Here is a 22252-nt window from a genome sequence, read left to right on the forward strand (position 1 = left end):
CATTAAAGAAAACAATATAAAAAGTTTAAAACAAAAAAAGAGATAATAAATAAAATAACAACTCTTAAAAGTTTATTTTAAGATTACCATAATAATAAAAACGATGATGATGATGTTGATAATGATGATGTCAAAATATGTGTAAACAACTTTTGAAAAATAAAAATACTTTTCAACTGGGGTAAACATATGGTTTTTTAAAAAAAAAGTTCAAATAACATGAAGTAAATGAAAAAATATTATAAAAAAATGTTAAAGTAAATCAACATAATAAAAGAAATAAATTTCAATAAATTCGTAATTTTAGTTGTTGCAAACGATTTTTAGTAACAGCAACCAATTATCACTTTTTCAATAGTTATAATTGCCATAACTACATAAATATCTTTGACAAATTTGAAGTATTTTCATTGATTGTAATGTAAATAAAGTTGAAATATTAGTTGTTACAAACGAATTTTGTTACAGCAACCAATTACCAATTTTTCACAAACAAAATTTTTATAACTAAATAGTTTTCATTGGCAAAATTAAAGTAATTTTATTGATTACAATGAAATCTGAAAATATTAGTTGTTGCAAACGAATTTTGTAACAGCAACTAATTAAATCTTTTGCAAAAGCTCTGATTGCCCCAATTCTAGTTCAGTTCTATTGCAGTTATATTGCAGTTATATTGCAGTTATATTGTAGTTTTATTGCAGTTCTAGTTCAGTTCTAGTTCAGTTCTAGTTCAGTTCTAGTTCAGTTCTAGTTCAGTTCTAGTTCAGTTCTAGTTCAGTTCTAGTTCAGTTCTAGTTCAGTTCTAGTTCAGTTCTAGATCAGTTCTAGTTCAGTTTTAGTTCAGTTCTAGTTCATTTCTATTACAGTTCTAGTTCAGTTCTGGTTCAGTTCTAGTTCAGTTCTCGTTCAGTTCTAGTTCAGTTCTGGTTCAGTTCTGGTTCAGTTCTGGTTCAGTTCTAGTTCAGTTCTAGTTCAGTTCTAGTTCAGTTCTAGTTCAGTTCTATTTCAGTTCTATTTCAGTTCTATTTCAGTTCTAGTTCAGTTCTAGTTTAGTTCTAGTTTAGTTCTAGTTCAGTTCTAGTTCAGTTCTAGTTCAGTTCTAGTTCAGTTCTAGTTCAGTTCTAGTTCAGTTCTAGTTCAGTTCTAGTTCAGTTCTAGTTCAGTTCTAGTTCAGTTCTAGTTCAGTTCTAGTTCAGTTCTAGTTCAGTTCTAGTTCAGTTCTAGTTCAGTTCTAGTTCAGTTCTAGTTCAGTTCTAGTTCAGTTCCTATTTCAGTTCTATTTCAGTTCTATTTCAGTTCTAGATCAGTTCTAGTTCAGTTCTAGTTCAGTTCTAGTTCAGTTCTAGTTCAGTTCTAGTTCAGTTTCTAGTTCAGTTCTAGTTCAGTTCTAGTTCAGTTCTAGTTCAGTTCTAGTTCAGTTTCTAGTTCAGTTCTAGTTCAGTTCTAGTTCAGTTCTAGTTCAGTTCTAGTTCAGTTCTAGTTCAGTTCTAGTTCAGTTCTAGTTCAGTTCTAGTTCAGTTCTAGTTCAGTTCTAGTTCAGTTCTAGTTCAGTTCTAGTTCAGTTCTAGTTCAGTTCTAGTTCAGTTCTAGTTCAGTTCTAGTTCAGTTCTAGTTCAGTTCTAGTTCAGTTCTAGTTCAGTTCTAGTTCAGTTCTAGTTCAGTTCATTTAGTTCAGTTCTAGTTCAGTTCTAGTTCAGTTCTAGTTCAGTTCTAGTTCAGTTCTAGTTCCTTCTATTACAGTTCTAGTTCAGTTCTAGTTCAGTTCTAGTTCAGTTCTAGTTCAGTTCTGGTTCAGTTCTAGTTCAGTTCTAGTTCAGTTCTAGTTCAGTTCTAGTTCAGTTCTAGTTCAGTTCTAGTTCAGTTCTAGTTCAGTTCTGTTCAGTTCTAGTTCAGTTCTAGTTCAGTTCTAGTTCAGTTCTAGTTCAGTTCTAGTTCAGTTCTAGTTCAGTTCTAGTTCAGTTCTAGTTCAGTCTTGTTCAGTTCTAGTTCAGTTCTAGTTCAGTTCTAGTTCAGTTCTAGTTCAGTTCTAGTTCAGTTCTAGTTCAGTTCTAGTTCAGTTCTAGTTCAGTTCTAGTTCAGTTCTAGTTCAGTTCTAGTTCAGTTCTAGTTCAGTTCTAGTTCAGTTCTAGTTCAGTTCTAGTTCAGTTCTAGTTCAGTTCTAGTTCAGTACTAGTTCAAACGACTTTTGTAACAACTAACTAAACCTTTTGCTTGCACAGCTTTGATTGCCACAACTATAACTACATTTCTTAGCATGTTTCGATTTTAAAGTTACTGCCGTAATAAATTTATAAAACTTTATTTAAAATCTTTTTAATTCTGCTGTTTCATGTTTAGTTTATATTTTACTAAAATTAAATTTATAGTTTACTCCAACTTTAATTAGTTATTAGCATGTTAATGTCAGTAATTGAATTCCTTTTGTTTTTCAATATTAAAATGTTAAAATTTTCATTGTTGTTAATCAAAAATCCAGACAATATTAAAAGTACAATGACTCTTTCTTTTGTATACATAAATACCATAGGAATTCAGCCCTGCATTACGGGGAGATAGTTTTAAAATCAACTTCTAGACCAATACAGGTCAGTTTACACATTAAAGTCTGCAAATTCACAACACCAGATTTCAACCAAATATAGAAAAAAAAGAATTAAATCTACCACTCGTTAGATTACCAAGGGACACTAAATTGACCATTGACTTCCTGCTAGTTCACTTAGGGACTCTAAAGTAACTGCTACAAAATACTTCAATACAAGTAATCTAAATAATAAAAAACGAATAACAAATACATTTTTAAAGGAACCGGAGTCATTGTAAAACTGCAGGGTCTTTGTTTTCAAGCTTTATTAGCGTGTGACATTCACCAAGCCCATGACAAATACTATATAAAGAAATTTGGAAATATGTATTGTATTGTATTGCTAAAGCCAATAAATCAATTTAAAGATTTTTTAATTTAAAACATATTAAATTATTATTCAGTATTAAAAAAAAAACTAAAAATATCTTGGATTTATTGTAGAGTTTTATGCAATGTTCACAACTGGCCACACCATTATTCCTTTTATGTAATATCTTTTATTTTATAAACATATAAAAATGACTCATACACCATCACTTTTTCAATACTAAACTGCAAATACAGTGGACGTCCACTAGTACGAATTATATAGTGTCAGGCCCTTTCGTAATACCGAAAAATTCGTATTATTGAACAACACATTTTGTATGTTTAAATTCAAATAATACACATAAAATATTGGATTTTATTTATTTTTGTTTTATTTTTCATGAAAAATTACATAACGGAACAAAATATAATAAATATGTATTATTTTAAATAAATTTCTTGTACATAAACAGGCATAAAAGGGACATATTTACGTATATGAATTGTTAATTTTGAAAGTATTGTGAGTCCAATGGTTGAAATGAGATATATGTAGAAGGTTTTAAATTTTAATGTTTTTAAAAAGATGTGTGCCAAAGACAATTTGCAATTTACATATGTGTTCTAAAATGTATTAAAATGTTCAGATTACATAAAACTTTTATTAGAAACTTGAATGGAATATACCACAATTCTCTAATTTATAATTTTCTCTTAAAAATTACAATAGTTATCCTTAAACCCATTGTTTGGAATGTGGAGTCACACTACTTTCAAAATTAACAGTTCATACATACATATGTATGTATATCAATATCATTTTACTTATTAAAAAATCCATCATTTAACATCGATGTTTACTACATTGTAAAATGATTCTTATGGCTTTTTCAATAACAGCGCTTTTGAGGCTTCAATATTGTTCTCAGCAGAGTTATTGTCGGGAACTAATAAAATACTTTCCTCATTGGCGTTATCATCCAATTTAATTTCTTCTCTTGGGTCATCAAAATTCCAATAAAATAAATTAATAACACTAAATAATTGTTGATTTGTAAATATACATGGAGTAAATTGTGTGTATAGGATTTTTAAAAATACAAAACACTTGTAATAAATACAAAAAAACTTCAAAATTACTGAGCTTAAGGTGAATGATACCAAAATAATAAAATAAAAACATAATAAAAACTTCATTCATACGTAAATAAAACCAAAATTCCCATAAAAAAAGAGTTATTCGTACTATCGAACAGAAAAATTGTGACTTTATTCGTACTATAGAGTAGACAATGCAACAATTTTGCCATTCGTATTATTGGATATTCGTAATAAAGAGTGTACGTACTATTGGACGTCCACTGTACAATTATTTTTACAGTTTAATTTTCTTTTTTTTTATTGCAAAATGCAAAGGTGCAATGGAAAACATCAGCGACAGCAGAAAGAGCAATAGCAGAAAAAAAAAAGTATTTAAATGATATTGCTGCTTGCAACAACCAACGCTTGGAAATGCCAGACGACAATGAACGACCATCAACAAAATAATCAGTTGTGTTTTTAGTTTGTTTTTTTTGCATACAACGCAAACATATACGAGGGTTAATGCAATAAATTTAGTTCAGTTCTAGTTCAATTCTAGTTCAGTTCTAGTTCAGTTCTAGTTCAGTTCTAGTTCAGTTCTAGTTCAGTTCTAGTTCAGTTCTAGTTCAGTTCTAGTTCAATTCTAGTTCAGTTCTAGTTCAGTTCTAGTTCAATTCTAGTTCAATTCTAGTTCAGTTCTAGTTCAGTTCTAGTCAGTTCTAGTTCAGTTCTAGTTCAGTTCTAGTTCAGTTCTAGTTCAGTTCTAGTTCAGTTCTAGTTCAGTTCTAGTTCAGTTCTAGTTCAGTTCTAGTTCAGTTCTAGTTCAGTTCTAGTTCAGTTCTAGTTCAGTTCTAGTTCAGTTCTAGTTCAGTTCTAGTTCAGTTCTAGTTCAGTTCTAGTTCAGTTCTAGTTCAGTTCTAGTTCAGTTCTAGTTCAGTTCTAGTTCAGTTTCTAGTTCAGTTCTAGTTCAGTTCTAGTTCAGTTCTAGTTCAGTTCTAGTTCAGTTCTAGTTCAGTTCTAGTTCAGTTCTAGTTCAGTTCTAGTTCAGTTCTAGTTCAGTTCTAGTTCAGTTCTAGTTCAGTTCTAGTTCAGTTCTAGTTCAGTTCTAGTTCAGTTCTAGTTCAGTTCTAGTTCAGTTCTAGTTCAGTTCTAGTTCAGTTCTAGTTCAGTTCTAGTTCAGTTCTAGTTCTAGTTCAGTTCTAGTTCAGTTCTAGTTCAGTTCTAGTGCAGTTTAGTTCTAGTACAGTTCTAGTTCTAGTTCAGTTCTAGTTCAGTTCTAGTTCAGTTCTAGTTCAGTTCTAGTTCAGTTCTAGTTCAGTTCTAGTTCAGTTCTAGTTCAGTTCTAGTTCAGTTCTAGTTCAGTTCTAGTTCAGTTCTAGTTCAGTTCTAGTTCAGTTCTAGTTCAGTTCTAGTTCAGTTCTAGTTCAGTTCTAGTTCAGTTCTAGTTCAGTTCTAGTTCCGTTCTAGTTCCGTTCTAGTTCAGTTCTAGTTCAGTTCTAGTTCAGTTCTAGTTCAGTTCTTGTTCAGTTCTAGTTCAGTTCTAGTTCAGTTCTAGTTCAGTTCTAGTTCAGTTCTAGTTCAGTTCTAGTTCAGTTCTAGTTCAGTTCTAGTTCAGTTCTAGTTCAGTTCTAGTTCAGTTCTAGTTCAGTTCTAGTTCAGTTCTAGTTCAGTTCTAGTTCAGTTCTAGTTCAGTTCTAGTTCAGTTCTAGTTCAGTTCTAGTTCAGTTCTAGTTCAGTTCTAGTTCAGTTCTAGTTCAGTTCTAGTTCAGTTCTAGTTCAGTTCTAGTTCAGTTCTAGTTCAGTTCTAGTTCAGTTCTAGTTCAGTTCTAGTTCAGTTCTAGTTCAGTTCTAGTTCAGTTCTAGTTCAGTTCTAGTTCAGTTCTAGTTCAGTTCTAGTTCAGTTCTAGTTCAGTTCTAGTTCAGTTCTAGTGCAGTTTAGTTCTAGTACAGTTCTAGTACAGTTCTAGTTCTAGTTCAGTTCTAGTTCAGTTCTAGTTCAGTTCTAGTTCAGTTCTAGTTCAGTTCTAGTTCAGCTCTAGTTTAGTTCTAGTTCAGTTCTAGTTCAGCTCTAGTTTAGTTCTAGTTCAGTTCTAGTTCAGTTCTAGTTCAGTTCTAGTTCAATTCTAGTTCAGTTCTAGTTCAGTTCTAGTTCAGTTCTAGTTCTAGTTCAGTTCTAGTTCAGTTCTAGTTTAGTTCTAGTTCAGTTCTAGTTCAGTTCTAGTTCAATTCTAGTTCAGTTCAGTTATAGTTCAGTTCTAGTTTAAGTTCAAGTTCAGTTCTAGTTCTGTTGCAGTTCAGTTTTAAGTCAGTTCTAGTTCAGTTTTTGGTTTCATTAAAAATCGAATGAATGTAACAGTCCGCTTAAATCTGAAGTCTTAAAATTCACTCTACCCCTTTTTCTGTCTGTCTCAGACTCTCCAAATAAAAATCAAAAATGTCTGTTGATGCTTTATTTTTTTTTTTCATTTTATTTTGCAAAAGCGTTGGCGTCATTATCTTTTTCATTATTATAAAGCTGATGATGATCATCATCATCGCCTAATAAGCCATACTTATTTACTTGTATACACTTAGAAAAAATATTAATGAGTTTTGTTTTTTTTTTTTTTTTTTCAAAACATGCCATTAAAATTAGCAACACGTTTTGCCAATACACAGCTAAAGTTTTATTTATTTTTTATTATACATATATTTTTTTTTTTTACTTTTACTGCTTATTTTTAATAGTTTAAACTTTTGCTTGCGTGACGTGTTTTTCTGGCATGTTGCACTTCTGTTATTTCTTAGTCGTCGTCATTGTATAAGCCTTCCTTGGGTTTTTTTTTATTATTTGCAATTTGAGTAGCATGTGTTATGATATAGTAAAGAGCTTTGATTGCATTTTTTTTTTGCTGTTTATACTTAAAATTTCTTTAAAATAAAACTTAGATTTAAACAGCTGTTAGTTTAGTGAGCAGAATAAGCTTTAAAACAGGGTGTTTTAAAAGGTTAGGTAAGAGAAATTTTTGTATAGGTTGGAGTTAAGGTAAGGTAAGGTTTACATTGAACTAAAGTTAAGATTGGTTTAAGGACAAGTTTAGTTTAAGTTAAGCTTAGTTTAAACCCTTTTTTAAATGCTATGTAGAATTAAAAATACCAATACAATATGCCCTTAGATCAAACAAATTTTAGGGCGTTACAATTTACTTTGCTCATTAATTAAAACATTTTTATATGTATGCAAATGATATAAATCACCTCATTCAATGCAAAATAGTAAAAACAACGATAACAAGGTTTGCATATGAAATATGACACTCTTCACACAACGGAATGAAGTGTCATATAACAAAAAATAATGAAAAAATATCAAAAGATGCGTTGGTGTATATTTTATATAAATATGTAATAATAATATAAAAAAAACAACAATTACATACTGACATACTATACTAAATATTAAATATACATACTTATACTTTCTTTTCATTATTATTATTATGTGAACAATTTGAGAAAACATTTTCAGTTACAATTGTTTAAAAATACTTGTTATAAAAAAAATCGATATTATACTTTAGTTAGGCCTACAAGCACCAACCTTGAAGAAAATTATATATGTAGTTGTCTGCAAAAAATAAAAGCTGTTTAATACAATTTTAAATAAAGTTTTCGCAGTTTTATTACAATCCTATATCTATTTTTTATACATATTTATATTTAACAGCTAATTGTTTTTTCTAATATATTTTTTATCTTATCATTGATAAAACCTCCTACAAAAACACAGATTAAATATTTAATATTTATCTACCAAACATTTATAATTAATTTTCGCCCCAAAAATTTAACATTCGTAATACGCAAATTGTTAATAAACTATTATAATAATAATTTCCTCCAATTACATTACATACATACATACATACATCCATACATATTTAGATTAAAAACTTTATTAACATATTTTCTTAAATGTCAGACAAAAGACTAAATTTTTGCAAATTTAAAGAATTTATTTCATTGTTTTAAAAAATTATTTTGGAATTTTATTTATTTTCACTTCAGTTGGCAAATTTTATTAAAGTGATTTTAAAAATTTTTGAAAAGATTCCTACAGACAGTCAGCAGTCTGTTGGAATATTTGGAGATAAATTAAATGTCAAAGACGAAAATAGAATTTAAATGTTATAATAAATTAAGTCAATATTATCAGACATTGTTATAAATAATAAAAACTGTAAATAGATTATTTAAATGTTTAGGAATATAATTAATAAGTTTATTAATATCATAAATCTTAGAATACCTGCAATTCAAATATATAAAAAAAGTTCTAGTTTAGTTCTAGCTCAGTTCTAGTTCAGTTCTAGTTCAGTTCTAGTTCAGCTTTAGTTCAGCTCTAGTTCAGTTCTATGTTCAGTTCTAGTTCAGTCTAGTTCAGTTCTAGTTCAGTTCTAGTTCAGTTCGAGTTCAGTTCTAGTTCAAGTTCTAGTTCAGTTCCTAGTTCAGTTCTAGTTTCAGTTAGTTCTTAGGTCAGTTCTAGTTCAGTTCTAGTTCCAGTGCTAGTTCAGTTCTAGTTCAAGTTCTAGTTCAGTTCTAGTTTCAGTTCTAGTTCAGTTCTAGTTCAGTTCGAGTTCAGTTTCTAGTTCCGTTCGAGTGCAGTTCTAGTGCATTCATTAGTGCTAGTTCTAGTTCAGTTCTAGTTCAGTTCTAGTCAGTTCTAGTTCAGTTCTAGTTCAGTTCTAGTTCAGTTCTAGTTCAGTTCTAGTTCAGTTCTAGTTCAGTTCTAGTTCAGTTCTAGTTCAGTTCTAGTTCAGTTCTAGTTCAGTTCTAGTTCAGTTCTAGTTAGTTCTAGTTTCAGTTCTAGTTCAGTTCTAGTTCAGTTCTAGTTCTATTCAGTTCTAGTTCAGTTCTAGTTCAGTTCTAGTTCAGTTCTAGTTCAGTTCTAGTTCAGTTCTAGTTCAGTTCTAGTTCAGTTCTAGTTCAGTTCTAGTTCAGTTCTAGTTCAGTTCTAGTTCAGTTCTAGTTCAGTTCTAGTTCAGTTCTAGTTCAGTTCTAGTTCAGTTCTAGTTCAGTTCTAGTTCAGTTCTAGTTCAGTTCTAGTTCAGTTCTAGTTAGTTCAGTTCTAGTTCAATTCTAGTTCAGTTCTAGTTCAGTTCTAGTTCAGTTCTAGTTCAGTTCTAGTTCAGTTCTAGTTCAGTTCTAGTTCAGTTCTAGTTCAGTTCTAGTTCAGTTCTAGTTCAGTTCTAGTTCAGTTCTAGTTCAGTTCTGGTTCAGTTCTAGTTCAGTTCTAGTTCAGTTCTAGTTCAGTTCTAGTTCAGTTCTAGTTCAGTTCTAGTTCAGTTCTAGTTCAGTTCTAGTTCAGTTCTAGTTCTAGTTCAGTTGTACTTCAGTTCTAGTTCAAAATCTAGTTCAGTTCTAGTTCAGATGCAGTTCAATTCTAGTTCATTTCTCATTCAGTTCTAGTGCGATTCTAGTTCATTTCTGGTATACATTCTATTATTTTCTATACATTTGTTTGCTGGATTCTTTAACATTTAATAAATGTAATGTATAATTTTTTTATTTCCACAACTTTAAGAATTGAGCCGAAGTATGTAGAAGAAAATAAAACATCAAAAAACAACTTGAATTAAAGCTAAAGACAGACATACATACATACTCTCAGATAAATATAAACACACATACTTGTACTGAACAAAAAAATTACAGCACTTACAATTGAAATGTTTTTGTTTTACGTACATATGTACATATTTTTATATCTTCTTCAATTTGCACATGGTAATTCTGTAGACCAGGCCAGACAGACGAAGACATAGAAGCTTACACAATTTACCGCTATTACCAACAAACAAACATCCAGTATATGTGTTTAACCATTATTATTATTTTGTCTCAGCTACTCAGCAGCTGTTACGATATTTTTTTTTTTTTTTGTTTCTACCCGTGACTTTTGCTGCTGCACTCAACCATTGATAATGTTCATAAGCCATGACAATTTCTTTCTATCTGTTTTATCGTATTCCTTTTTAACATTTACTTACTACTCCTCCACCTTTCGAGTATATACATAATAATTAAGATACATATTGTAAATATGTGCTAAAGCTTTAAAATATTCCAGCAGTTTTTGATGGAAGAAGTGTATTCCTTTCAGTTTTAGTACAGTTCTAGTTAAGTTTTAGTTCAGTTCTAGTTCAGTTCTAGTTCAGTTCTAGTTCAGTTCTAGATCAGTTCTAGTTCAGTTCTAGTTCAGTTCTAGTTCAGTTCTAGTTCAGTTCTAGTTCAGTTCTAGTTCAGTTCTAGTTCAGTTCTAGTTCAGTTCTAGTTCAGTTCTAGTTCAGTTCTAGTTCAGTTCTAGATCAGTTCTACTTCATTTCTAGTTCAGTTTCTAGTTCAGTTCTAGTTTAGTTCTAGTTCAGTTCTAGTTCTGTTCTAGTTCTGTTCTAGTTCAGTTCTAGTTCAGTTCTAGTTCAGTTCTAGTTCAGTTCTAGTTCAGTTCTAGTTCAGTTCTAGTTCTAGTTCAGTTCAGTTCTAGTTCAGTTCTAGTTCAGTTCTAGTTCAGTTCTAGTTCAGTTCTAGTTCAGTTCTAATTCAGTTCTAGTTCAGTTCTAGTTCAGTTCTAGTTCAGTTCTAGTTCAGTTCTAGTTCAGTCTAGTTCTAGTTCAGTTCAGTTCTAGTTCAGTTCTAGTTCAGTTCTAGTTCAGTTCTAGTTCAGTTTCAGTTCAGTTCTAGTCAGTTCTAGTTCAGTTCTAGTTCTAGTTCTAGTTCAGTTCAGTTCTAGTTCAGTTCTAGTTCAGTTCTAGTTCAGTTCTAGTTCAGTTCTAGTTCAGTTCTAATTCAGTTCTAGTTCAGTTCTAGTTCAGTTCTAGTTCAGTTCTAGTTCAGTTCTAGTTCAGTTCTAGTTCAGTTCTAGTTCAGTTCTAGTTCAGTTCTAGTTCAGTTCTAGTTCAGTTCTAATTCAGTTCTAGTTCAGTTCTAGTTCAGTTCTAGTTCAGTTCTAGTTCAGTTCTAGTTCAGTTCTAGTTCAGTTCTAGTTCAGTTCTAGTTCAGTTCTAGTTCAGTTCTAGTTCAGTTCTAGTTCAGTTCTAGTTCAGTTCTAGTTCAGTTCTAGTTCAGTTCTAGTTCAGTTCTAGTTCAGTTCTAGTTCAGTTCTAGTTCAGTTCTAGTTCAGTTCTAGTTCAGTTCGAGTTCAGTTCTAGTTCAGATCTAATTCAGTTCTAATTCAGTTCTAGTTCAGATCTTTCAGTTCTAGTTCAGTTCTAGTGCAGTTCTAGTTCAGTTCTAGTTCAGTTCTAGTTCAGTTCTAGTTTAGTTCTAGTTTAGTTCTAGATCAGTTCTTGTTCAGTTCTATTTCAGTTCTAGTTCAGTTCCAGTTCAGTTCTGGTTCAGTTCTATTATATTTCAGTTCTAGTTAAGTTGGAGGCAATTACAATGAACTACAGGGATTTGTTTATATCTCCATCAACCTGTACGTGTTACCCTTCAAGCAATGCAGCCAACCATTGGATGTGTTTCTTCCCTCTTTTTTTGCTGTTCTTCTTTTAGCTCTATTTGCCTTAGATCTATTTGTTATTTTATGGTGGTTATTTAACCATAAAAAAATAGAAATAATAAAAACAAGATTTCTGTAATTTTTATTTGTAATTTTGGCCAATGAATGTTGATTGTTGGCTTTGATTGCAAATATTGTTGACATTTTGTTAAGTCTTTCTCATTCCCCCCAGTTTACTTTTTCTTTCGCTCTTTATGTCTTAGACTTTCATATATAACTGTTTATTTGACATTGCGACGGATGAGGCGATTAGAAATATGATAAATGTAACATAAAGAAAATGCAAGCCACAAATTTTAGCACATTTACAAAGAAGTCTAAATTTTTGTTTAAGTGGCTCGACTTTTTTCCCCTCGCCTCTTAACAGTGTATGTCAATTAGTGTTGCCAATTTAGCTGGCCTTCTATTATTGTTGTTAAAAAAAAAAAAATACACTGGGCAAAATTTTGATAAACCATTTTATGGGAGATTTTATTTTATTGAACAAAATCAATAAAAAAAAGCATATTACAGTTTAAAAGGTTGAGCTTAGTAAATATCATTAATTAATTATTTTTTCTTTTTTTCTTTTTTTAATATTGTTTCATATTATATAACAGCATTTTAATGCCTATTTCTATGTGTTTCCATTTGAAATACGAAAATATGAAAAATGTTCATTGTTATTAAAATATATTCATTGTTATATAAATATAGTAAATAGTACACTAAACCTAAAAAACTAAATTTTAAAAATATTTCACATCTTACGGAATAGGCTCTCGAGAGGATATGTAGTTCAAGAATAGTGAAATCTTGCTGATCAACTTTAAACAAAATTAAGTATATTGTACAAATGAATTTAGATTAATTTATCAGATGCAGACTAATAACTGTATGTGTATTTAAAAAAGAAGAAAAAAGTTCAAGGACTTGTTCACCTGGGCATGGTATATCTGTGTGTGTAAATGTATTCAAACCCCCGCAGGTTCGAGGTTACTAGAACTGAACTAGAACTGAACTAGAACTGAACTAGAACTGAACTAGAACTGAACTAGAACTGAACTAGAACTGAACTAGAACTGAACTAGAACTGAACTAGAACTGAACTAGAACTGAACTAGAACTGAACTAGAACTAGAACTGAACTAGAACTGAACTAGAACTAGAACTAGAACTAGAACTGAACTAGAACTGAACTAGAACTGAACTAGAATTGAACTAGAACTGAACTAGAACTGAACTAGAACTGAACTAGAACTGAACTAGAACTGAACTAGAACTGAACTAGAACTGAACTAGAACTGAACTAGAACTGAACTAGAACTGAACTAGAACTGAACTAGAACTGAACTAGAACTGAACTAGAACTGAACTAGAACTGAACTAGAACTGAACTAGAACTGAACTAGAACTGAACTAGAACTGAACTAGAACTGAACTAGAACTGAACTAGAACTGAACTAGAACTGAACTAGAACTGAACTAGAACTGAACTAGAACTGAACTAGAACTGAACTAGAACTGAACTAGAACTGAACTAGAACTGAACTAGAACTGAACTAGAACTGAACTAGAACTGAACTAGAACTGAACTAGAACTGAACTAGAACTGAACTAGAACTGAACTAGAACTGAACTAGAACTGAACTAGAACTGAACTAGAACTGAACTAGAACTGAACTTGAACTGAACTAGAACTGAACTAGAACTGAACTAGAACTGAACTAGAACTGAACTAGAACTGAACTAGAACTGAACTAGAACTGAACTAGAACTAACTGAACTAGAACTGAACTAGAACTGAACTAGAACTGAACTAGAACTGAACTAGAACTGAACTAGAACTGAACTAGAACTGAACTAGAACTGAACTAGAACTGAACTAGAACTGAACTAGAACTGAACTAGAACTGAACTAGAACTGAACTAGAACTGAACTAGAACTGAACTAGAACTGAACTAGAACTGAACTAGAACTGAACTAGAACTGAACTAGAACTGAACTAGAACTGAACTAGAACTGAACTAGAACTGAACTAGAACTGAACTAGAACTGAACTAGAACTGAACTAGAACTGCAACTAGAACTTAACTAGAACGAACTAGAACTGAACTAGAACTGAACTAGAACTGAACTAGAACTGAACTAGAACTGACTAGAACTGAACTAGAACTGAACTAGAACTGAACTAGAACTGAACTAGAACTGAACTAGACTGAACTAGAACTGAACTAGAACTGAACTAGAACTGAACTAGAACTGAACTAGAACTGAACTAGAACTGAACTAGAACTAGAACTGAAAGAACTGAACTAAACTGAACTAGAACTGAACTAGAACTGAACTAGAACTGAACTAGAACTAGAACTGAACTAGAACTGAACTAGAACTGAACTAGAACTGAACTAGAACTGAACTAGAACTGAACTAGAACTGAACTAGAACTGAACTAGAACTGAACTAGAACTGAACTAGAACTGAACTAGAACTGAACTAGAACTGAACTAGAACTGAACTAGAACTGAACTAGAACTGAACTAGAACTGAACTAGAACTGAACTAGAACTGAACTAGAACTGAACTAGAACTGAACTAGAACTGAACTAGAACTGAACTAGAACTGAACTAGAATTGAACTAGAACTGAACTAGAACTGAACTAGAACTGAACTAGAACTGAACTAGAACTGAACTAGAACTGAACTAGAACTGAACTAGAACTGAACTAGAACTGAACTAGAACTGAACTAGAACTGAACTAGAACTGAACTAGAACTGAACTAGAACTGAACTAGAACTGAACTAGAACTGAACTAGAACTGAACTAGAACTGAACTAGAACTGAACTAGAATTGAACTAGAACTGAACTAGAACTAGAACTGTACTAGAACTGTACTAGAACTGAACTAGAACTGAACCAGAACTAAAATGTTCCCCTTGACTCCTTGCAAAGCTTGCTGGGTCGAATGGCGAGAATACGCATATTGTTACGAAAATTAAATTGAAATCAGAAAGTTTTAAACGAGTCTTTTCAGCTGTAAAGTTATATTTTTACTATAAACCACACATATTCATTCATTGCATGTTTAAGTTGTCAAAATGAATTCGTTAACCATTTCAATACGCTGTGCGCACGGATATAAAGATGTAAGTAAGTGGGTTATGTGAACTAAATAATGTAAACAATGACAATTGAATTTTCAGTTTTATTACTTTTGACCTTTAAGGTTGAAAAAAGGGAAAATAATGAATGACACACGAGAAAAGTAACAATTATTAATGATTAATAAAAACGAAAACCTGATTTTAATTATAAAAGAAAATTAAATTAAAAGGTGAATTTATTATGGTGGATTAAGAGGATTAAAAATTTAATAAATATTCTTGAGTTTCTGCTGCAATAATAAAAACCCCTTTAATCTCTCGGAGAAATAAACAATCTTCAATTCGTTATTAAATTAAACCCATTAGATTTGCCGATTTTTCTAAGGAAGTCTAAGAAACAAAGTCTCAATGACTTACAATACTTCACTGAAGAAGCTCTTTTCTTCATTAATGTCTTTAATGTTTTCTTTTTTTTCTATAAAGAATAAAAAAACTATATAAAAGTAGTAAAAGACTGCTTTACTTTCAAGTATTATTTTCTATTGTTAATTTTTTAGTTCGTGTTTTTTTTTTTCAATATTTTACTAAGAAAACAAATGCATTGTGGAAAAAACAAAGTTGCATATCTAAGCATTTTATTGTTGATTTCCACATGCAAAAATCCGAACAAAGTTCAATGAAATATGAAGCCGTATTTTGTTTTGTTTACAGTTTTTTTTTTTTTTTTTTTGTATTCCAAACTCATTTAATCGGTTCCCCTTCTCTTTTGAGTTCATATGTTGATATTTTGATTGGTAACATTAAATGGGTTCTTGTTCTCGGTTCAATGTATATACAAACTTATAGATATTTTTATACATTCACTTACATACATAGAAAACTATACTACATACTATTAATGCTTTTTTTACTTGGCTGTTTTTTTCATTTAAATTGTTTTTAATGGATTTCCGAATACACAACCAGCATCATACATTTCGAAGTCCACACATTCATATTTTTTGTTGATAACTACTACTTTACTACATGTGTAACAGTTAAAAACCGCAAAGTCTTGAAAAAGTATTTTTGAAAGAATTAATAAATTCTTAAACATTTTTAGTAAAATAAACGTGGATAATTTGAACAGGAATTAAAAAGTATAGAATTAAATGATTTAAAATGGAAAGAAAAAACTTTAAATGGATAAAATTCTCTATAAGAGATCTTTAAACGAATAAACTTTTCAATGAGAACACTTCAAAGGGATAAACCTATCTGTAAGAAATTTGGCCGGGGTAAACTTTTCTATAAGAAAACTTTATCTGGATAAACTTTTCTGTAAGAAATCTTGAAAAAACCGTATCCATATAAGTAATAAACTATATACCTTATTCGGATAAACTTTTTTTATAAGAAAACTTTATAGGTCGGTAGATAGATAGATGATAGATAGATTAGATAGATAGATAGATAGATAGATAGATAGATAATAGATAGATAGATAGATAGATAGATAGATAGATAGATAGATAGATAGATAGATAGATAGATAGATAGATAGATAGATAGATAGTAGATTAGATAGATAGATAGAGATAGATAGATAGATAGATAGATAGATAGATAGATAGATAGATAGATAGATAGATAGCTTAGATAGATAGATAGATAGATAGATAGATAGATAGATAGATAGATAGATAGATAGATAGAATAGATAGATAATAGATAGATAAGATAGATAGATAGATAGATAGATAGATAGATAGATAGATAGATAGATAGATAGATAGATAGATAGATAGATAGATATAGATAGATAGTAGATAGATAGATAGATAGATAGATAGATAGATAGATAGATAGATAGATAGATAGATAGATAGATAGATAGATAGATAGAAGATAGATAGATAGCTAGATAGATAGATAGATAGATAGATAGATAGATAGATAGATAGATAGATAGATAGAGATAGATAGATAGATAGATAGATAGATGATAGATAGAAGATAGATAGATAGATAGATAGATAGATAGATAGATAGTAGATAGATGATAGATAGATAGATAGATAGATAGATAGATAGATAGATAGATAGAAACTTTATCGCATATACTTTTATATAAAACAAAATTTTCCGTTTAAGGTTTTCTAAATTATAATTTATTAAATTTCATTTAAAACATATTTTAAAAAATGTTCGCCTAAGTTATCTTCAATTAAAATCTCGACGTTTAAAGAAAATAAATAAACAAACATAAAACTTAAAACTTAACAAATGTCGGTCAAGAGCTTTTTTCTATTTTCTATTTTTTTTTTCTTTAATAATTTACGTTTTTACCCTTAATTTCTTCACCTTCTGGTAGTTAAAATTTTGAAGTGCTCTCATGCTGCTTGTTTTATTAATTTTAAGGTAAAAACTTAAAATTGTATTATTTTTTTTTTATTTTCATTTTAATTTAAATATTAGGTAAGAAGATTAATTTACTTGCTTACACTTGTCAACTTTGACTTTTAGTTAGCTTTTTAGTATGATTTGATTGTTTGTTGGCTGGTTCTTTTTTTTATACTAATGGCATGAAAACATGAAATTTTTTAGTTATTAATATTTTTTTGTAAAGGCGAACATTTTGTTTGGTTTTTGGTTAAATAAATGTGTAATGAAAATGTGTATTTAAAAAAATCAATAAACTTTTTTAGAATGGGTTTTATTTACTCTTTAGATTAATAAAAAAGGATTAAAATTAAAGAACACGCACTTTTGTGGGTCAGTTAGCATTAGGTAGAACTGGTCTGATGTAAGAGATTAAGTTAAGAATCAGTTTTTATGATTTCATTACAAAAGCAATGCATAAATGCGACGCAAACTAACCTAATAATGGCTTCGATTTTGCGGTTTACTGTATCCAGAAGTGTAATTTCAACAAGACGTTAGATTATTATGTAGATAGTTAGATGGATAGATAGATAGATAGATAGATAGATAGATAGATAGATAGATAGATAGATAGATAGATAGATAGTAGATAGATAGATAGATAGATAGATAGATAGATAGATAGATAGATAGATAGATAGATAGATAGATAGATAGATAGATAGATAGATAGATAGATAGATAGATAGATAGATAGATAGATAGATAGATAGATAGATAGATAGATAGTAGATAGACAGATAGATAGATAGATAGATAGATAGATAGATAGATAGATAGATAGATAGATAGATAGATAGATAGATAGATAGATAGATAGATAGATAGATAGATAGATAGATAGATAGATAGATAGATAGATAGATAGATAGATAGATAGATAGATAGATAGATAGATAGATAGATAGATAGATAGATAGATAGATAGATAGATAGATAGATAGATAGATAGATAGATAGATAGATAGATAGAAGATAGATAGATAGATAGATAGATAGATAGATAGATAGATAGATAGATAGATAGATAGATAGATGATAGATAGATAGATAGATAGATAGATAGATAGATAGATAGTAGATAGATAGATAGATAGATAGATAGATAGATAGTAGATAGATAGATAGATAGATAGATAGATAGATAGATAGATAGATAGATAGATAGATAGATAGATAGATAGAATAGATAGATAGATAGATAGATAGATAGATAGATAGATAGATAGATAGATAGATAGATAGATAGATAGATAGATAGATAGATAGATAGATAGATAGATAGATAGTAGATAGATAGATAGATAGATAGATAGATAGATAGATAGATAGATAGAGAGATGGATAGGTAGATATATAATTCTACAAAAGATTTACAAAACACTTTTCCTAAGGGCCAGTTATAGAACTAGTTATTTAATCAATAAATCTGCCTTAAATAGTCAAGGGCTTTATAATCAAAATTATTCCAGTATAACAGTTATTTTTCTTGTCGTAAAAAGTAATTCAATAAAAACGCTCTAACATATCTTTTTACTCCCGGAATAATATTTCAATTCGACTTCTTTAGCAATCTTTAAATCTAAATTAAAATTAGCTTGGGTTATAATTTAACATACAGACAAATTATACGATATGAATGTTAAATTTTTTGATAAAATAACTTTCTTCTTTTTGAATTTCTTAACAGAATTAAAAAAAACAAACCTCGACCTTAATATCTCATATGATAAATAAACAGCAAAGCTTCTGTTTTAACATAAATTTTAAATAAAAAGCAAAATTGGCATGAATATCATAACAATTTTTTTTATAAAATATTTTTCGACAGCAAACTTATGCGTTGACCTAACACAATAATATACTTTTACTTATGCTAGATATTCTAAAAAAAAGTTTACGATTTCACAAAACATATTTAATACCAACAACTTTTTTTCAAAACATGCACTGCATATTGAATGTAGATAACATTATTGACAACACTTGCCAAAATAATATGTACTACATAAAGAGAAAAAAGTTTTTTTGTTTTCTTTTTTTCAATTAGAAATGTAAACATGCTAGAGATTAATTGAAAGAAGTGTGTTAACATTTTATGGTGAATAGAAAAAAAAAGTAAGTTTAAATAATGATTTAAATAGAAAAAGTTAGGGTGATTTTTGAAATAGATCTTAGAAATGTCTCACAATGGGTTAACCTTATTAAAATTCTTTAACAAATCCAAGTAAATACTTTCAAAATGTTTAAGCTTAAAGTGAAATGTACAAAGACTGGCGAATACATAAATATTCGTCGAATATAATATGTTAACTACAAAAGTACACACAAATAAAAGTTGAAAACATAATTGAAAATAATTTAATTATATTAATATAGAAATTTGCTATTTTTCTTACTTGGACTAAAGCAGCAAGTAAACCATGTATAAAAGTGCAAAAAATGTAATATCTAAGTCTCTAAAGTTCATAATTTTCTAATTTATATTCATAAAATAATTTATTATTAAATGAATTTGCATCAAAAACGCCTAAAAGTCTAGTTAATATTTGAGCAAAACAAAAATAAAGACAAAATTAAGTGCTAGGTCCCTTCTAAACATAACCATCCCTTTCTCGTAATATATTTAGGAGTGTTTGCTGTTTTAACACGCAAACTTTTAAGGAAATCACTTAATGACCTAAAATAAAAGAGCAAAAAACTCAATATATACAAAAACTGCTTGATTTTTACCATGTTACAAATCAAAATTTTCTACTAAAAAAAAAACAAACAAACATGCCTGCTACCAAAAAAAAAAGAGTAAAAAAGTACTATATAAAAAATTAAATAGGTTACCAGCTAAACTAAACTGAACAGAACTTAAAAATGGCAATAGTGGAACAACAATATCTAATGAATATTATATACCTGTAAGCTATATACTAGGCAAGCAGGGAAACTAAGCAATTTGTTAGATTCATTTTTTATACAGAAAAAAAGTTTGTTTGTTTTTTTAAGTGGGGTTCCTATGAAAACCCTAAAGGTAAGTAGCAAACAGAAAAATTTGTATCACCATGTTTTTCATCATCATCATGACGATGATCTAGGCAGGTGCGGTTTGTTTAGCCAAATAAAGTGTGAAAAAAGGAAAATGTTTTATAAAAAAATGTAGACCGTAAAATAATATATTATATGTAAGAATATGTATATGAAAAAGGCATATGTGCCATGAGACAATTTTTATTATAGACTTAATTATTTAGGTGGTGGTGGTGTTGGTGATGTGTAATAACCTTAGGAGCAAAAAGTTAATGATGAGATGGGCTTGGCTAGAAAATTGTTGATTAAAAGTTGTCTTTCTTTTAGTATAATTATTTTTTAAAAGCGGAGGTATTTGGGAATTTATAATTGTTGGAAAAATTATAAAAAAAAATTCTGAACATATTTCAAAATACGACATTCAACTATCTATATATTTATCTATCTATCTATCTATCTATCTATCTATCTATCTATCTATCTATCTATCTATCTATCTATCTATCTATCTATCTATCTATCTATCTATCTATCTATCTATCTATCTATCTATCTATCTATCTATCTATCTATCTTATCTATCTATCTATCTATCTATCTATCTATCTATCTATCTATCTATCTATCTATCTATCTATCTATCTATCTATCTATCTATCTATCTATCTATCTATCTATCTATCTATCTATCTATCTATATATCTATCTATCTACATCTATCTATCTATCTATCTATCTATCTATCTATCTATCTATCTATCTATATCTATCTATCTATCTATCTAGATAGATATAGATATTCTGAACATATAGATTCTGAACTATTTCAAAATACGACATTCAACTATCTATATATTTATCTATCTATCTATCTATCTATCTATCTATCTATCTATCTATCTATCTATCTATCTATCTATCTATCTATCTATCTATCTATCTATCTATCTATCTATCTATCTATCTATCTATCTATCTATCTATCTATCTATCTATCTATCTATCTATCTATCTATCTATCTATCTCTATCTATCTATCTATCTATCTATCTATCTATCTATCTATCTATCTATCTATCTACTATCTATCTATCTATCTATCTATCTATCTATCTATCTATCTATCTATCTATCTATCTATCTATCTATCTATCTATCTATCTATCTATCTATCTATCTATCTATCTATCTATCTATCTATCTATCTATCTATCTATCTATCTATCTATCTATCTATCTATCTATCTATCTATCTATCTATCTATCTATCTATCTATCTATCTATCTATCTATCTATCTATCTATCTATCTATCTATCTATCTATCTATCTATCTATCTATCTATCTATCTATCTATCTATCTATCTATCTATCTATCTATCTATCTATCTATCTATCTATCTATCTATCTATCTATCTATCTATCTATCTATCTATCTATCTATCTATCTATCTATCTATCTATCTATCTATCTATCTATCTATCTATCTATCTATCTATCTATCTATCTATCTATCTATCTATCTATCTATCTATCTATCTATCTATCTATCTATCTATCTATCTATCTATCTATCTATCTATCTATCTATCTATCTATCTATCTATCTATCTATCTATCTATCTATCTATCTATCTATCTATCTATCTTATCTATCTATCTATCTATCTATCTATCTATCTATCTATCTATCTATCTATCTATCATCTACTATCGATCTATCTATCTATCTATCTATCTATCTAATCTATCTATCATCTATCTACCTACTATCTATCTATCTATCTATCTATCTATCTATCTATCTATCTATCTATCTATCTATCTATCTATCTATCTATCTATCTATCTATCTATCTATCTATCTATCTATCTATCTATCTGTATTCCTGTTTAATGTTTCTTTTAAAAAGTTAGCACTAAAAGGGTCAAAGTTTTAATATAACGTTTATTTATTTTTTTAAGAATTTTTTTTCTTTAATTTAAAACCATGTCATTAGTTGTATTTCTTTTTGGTTTCAACATTTGTGCTATTTTCAACAAATATTCTTAATTATCTTTAATTTTGTTTATATTTCAAACCCGTTTTAAACTACTGAAAAAAAACAGCAGCAAAAAATGTACAAAAAAGTATAGTATTGTTAATACCATTGTTTTTAAAGCTTATAAAATTTTCACAATAAATTTACTTTCAA

General features: G+C 29.1%; 1 protein-coding gene across 3 annotated transcripts in view; it reads left to right on the forward strand.

The window, feature by feature from the left end:
- The window catches only part of LOC119609797 (serine/threonine-protein kinase GL21140), a 43054-nt gene that overhangs the window by 13257 nt on the left and 7545 nt on the right, over positions 1-22252 (forward strand). The window lies entirely within an intron of this gene.

Source organism: Lucilia sericata, unplaced genomic scaffold (assembly GCF_015586225.1).
Source record: "Lucilia sericata isolate MDLA Ls3-8-SP2 unplaced genomic scaffold, ASM1558622v1 Contig001062F_arrow, whole genome shotgun sequence".
In the NCBI taxonomy this organism is placed as follows: domain Eukaryota; kingdom Metazoa; phylum Arthropoda; class Insecta; order Diptera; family Calliphoridae; genus Lucilia; species Lucilia sericata.